Source organism: Myotis davidii, unplaced genomic scaffold (genome assembly GCF_000327345.1).
Source record: "Myotis davidii unplaced genomic scaffold, ASM32734v1 scaffold1467, whole genome shotgun sequence".
Classification (NCBI taxonomy): Eukaryota; Metazoa; Chordata; class Mammalia; order Chiroptera; family Vespertilionidae; genus Myotis; species Myotis davidii.
The window spans coordinates 961,773-964,858 of NW_006298267.1; the positions used below are offsets into that span (position 1 = coordinate 961,773).

A 3,086-nucleotide genomic window follows, 5' to 3' on the forward strand; every position below is an offset into this window, starting at 1 on the left:
ATCCGTCGGCAAACTGTTCACTGGCTCGCACTGCGGCGGCTCTCCCTGGGAACACTAAGGCATGTGTATTCAACGGTGGAAAATAAACATACGATTTTATTACAAAGTGCCACCGCCGCTCCTGGCAGGGGGAACGTGTGCACCTGCATTTTTAAAATGTTTCAAACTTTCTCCCCCGGTGGACCCCGCGGTAACACACATTAGCTTCTCGCTGTCACAGCCTGGTGCTTGGCGCCGGCCCCTCTGCCCAGCCTCCCGGAGGCCACTGTCCTCGAGCGGAGAGCAAGCTGAGGTGGCGACCGCCACGCAGGCCGAGAGGCTCCCCCTTCCTCCCACTCAATGCCTTCCTCCCCCAGATCAGCGGAACGGCGGTGCGGTCATCGCCGGTGCCAAGGGGTGGGTGACCGGTCATCAGGGGAGGACTGAAGGTCAGGGTTCATCCCGGTAAAGGAGGGGCTGGCTTCTGGAGCCCCATGCAGAGCTGGTCCCCTCCTTGCCCTTTGCCTTGCAGGGTTATTCCGCAAATCCGGGAATCCATCCTGAAAGAGATGAGCCGAGAGGCCCAGGGAGAGCCTGAGACATGGACAGAGGCATGAGAGGGCGGCCATGCGTTCAGAGTGCAGAGCAGCCCGGCTCTCCTTCGTCTCCTCCCTCCCCTCCTGCAGCGATTCTGTTTGCAGGTGTCTGAAGTCTGCGTGCACGCGTTAGCTCACAGCCCCTCCCTGAATCTGGGATCTCCTGGAAGTGTTCCTGATTCCTCCCATGCTCCCCGCATCCTGAAACACAGGCAGTTCTGAGTCATCTTGGCGCGTGAAGACTTCCTAGAGTCACGTGGCAGCTCACGCACAGCTCTCCCTGGTACAGGGGTCTCCCAGGCGGACAGTGGCCTTAGAGCCCCCGTCTCCATGGGCAGCATCTGAGGGACAACGCGACCTGCAGGGTGTTTGTCCATCTGTCCGATGCTGCAGTTGGAGCCGGGGAGCTCCGTGAGGGAGCCGCGGGGAGTGAAGTCCTGCTCAGTGTGGTCCAGAGCCGTGGAAGCTGGTCTCCTTGAACAAACACTGGCTTCCAAACACCGTGCCCACCGTCCCAGCGGCTCCTGGCCAGGCCCGGGGGAGGGGGGGCAGCAGGAGCGGCTCGGTGCTGCTCTCACTGCTAGGGCCAGGGGCCTGCTGTCGCTGTGGACGAGCTCCTCTCGGGACCACTGTCCACCTCTGAGCCTGCCGGTCCTGGGGAACCACCTTCATAGGACCCCCTCCCCAAAGGAGGACTCACGCGCTGTGCCCTCTGGGGTCGTGCGGCCCACTGCTTTCATACAGTCCGAACTTCAACCCAGGGAGAGATTTCTCAAAGAGTCCCCTAGAACCTTCCAACTGGCCCTTCTGGCGAGTCCTGCCGACAACAAATGTGTGAACTTTGCCCCAAAGCAAAGACTCTGCATCGCAATTCAAACTGTGTATTTTCATATACACGTGCCCACGCGTGCACACACGCACACACATACACACACACACACACACACACCAGGTTACCTGAAAACAAATCAGAGATTTATCTTGACATAGGAACCTGGGTTGTTTGCCCAGGTTCTCCGTGAACAACACCGAAGCAGACCATCTGACACCTGAGGGATGACCCGTCAGCCGGGCTGTGCATTGGGCTGCGCTTGATAAATACACCGTGACGGGCTCTGCGTCCACAGTTCTAGGCGGAAGTTACTTGAGTTAATCATCTCATCATGCGGGATGAGGGCGCTGTACTGGTTAAGTGTCTGTTAGAATGAACGCTACAATTCCAGCACCTTAGCGTCCTGAAAGTTTCTAGTTCCTCCATCTGTCTCATATGATTTGGGCAGTAGCATGAGGCTCTGCACCGTGAAGTCACCTGGGGATCCAGGCTCCTCCCATCTTCTGTCAATCACATCTTCACCAGGTGGTCTCCATGGTAACCACTCAGAGCAGAAGAGAGAAAAGAAAAGGTGGAGCATCCAGCCCACTCTTACCTGCCTGCAGAGCTGGGGCCACCACCTGCTTGCTCGGCCTTCTGACCGGCTGGGCACTGCCTGTGCGGCTAGGCTGCTCCGCCAGGAGCCCATGCCCCCAGGGTCCTGCCTCTCTGACCCGTGCCAGAGCCTGATCCTCAGCCGGGCAGCTCCCCTCCTGGCCCTGCAGCGTGTTTGAAGACTCCTCCCCAGCTCACCAGCTCGTCCTCAGTGTTTCCCGGGCTCCCCCTTTCTCCCTGTAACGTCCGACATGAAGACATCTCATGTTTCTCCCCCATTTCTAGTCCCCCGCTGGGTGGGTGCAGCGGATGTGGGTGCCGTGTGGGCCACAGAGGAGGGGTGAGTGGACCTCTGGACCCATCCAGTGTGGCTGCCCCCCGATACCCGGAGCTCGGATGGGGGGTGGCCCTGATCAAAAAGAGATACCACAGGGCACACTGCCAGACCTTCAGGAGATGCGTTAACCCAGTGTGGGAGCAGCGCCCACTTCCTCCCTGTGGGGAGCTTCGGGGGCCAGGCATTGAGCATGCTCTGTGTTGTTGTTGGTGGTTTATTTGCTTTGCTACAGATTCAGGGGTGAGGCTGGGAAACTCCATTTCAAACTGCCCCCACGTCCTCACCTCAGTCTGGGTGTGGAGAAGTCAGATCTGTGGCTTCATGAGGATGAAGGTCAGGGGACGGGCTGACAGTGGTGGCGCCCACATGCCCACAGCTTCTTAATGCAGACGAGGCGTCCGTTCAGCTCACATGGTGGCTTCGGGAGCCCCTGTCCATGCCCTGGCTCTGCAAAAGCAAAATATAACACAAGCCATGCATGGGCTGCCCAGTGGTCATGACTGCCCAGGAGGGGCCGCACCTCGGGCCAGGTCCCAGCGAGGCCTACGGCGATGAGGGAAGAACTAAACGACACCCACCCCCAGGCGATCCCGTTTTGTGCGCGCAGTCAGACGTGCTCTATGTGCACATCACTCACTACGTGGGCTCTAAAAGTAGACTTGAGGGGCTTGGAGACCCAGAGGCGCTATTCTTGTGCTGGGCTCGAGCCCCTCTCCTACCCCAGGAGCCTGCGGGTCTGAAAAAAACG

The 3,086-nt window shown here is 59.0% G+C and overlaps 1 long non-coding RNA gene across 2 annotated transcripts; it reads right to left on the minus strand.

Moving 5' to 3' along the window:
* Positions 1-517: 517 nt before the first annotated feature.
* LOC107184687 lies at positions 518-2,782 on the minus strand. Of its 2 annotated transcripts, XR_001515580.1 has the most exons (4): positions 2,623-2,782; positions 1,802-2,238; positions 1,533-1,704; positions 518-1,392 (listed from the first exon to the last, which is right to left on the minus strand). It is a non-coding gene; the product is annotated as an uncharacterized LOC107184687 (long non-coding RNA). The 2 variants fall into 2 exon arrangements; XR_001515579.1 differs by having other exon boundaries at positions 1,533-2,238.
* Between the last annotated feature and the right edge of the window lie 304 nt (positions 2,783-3,086).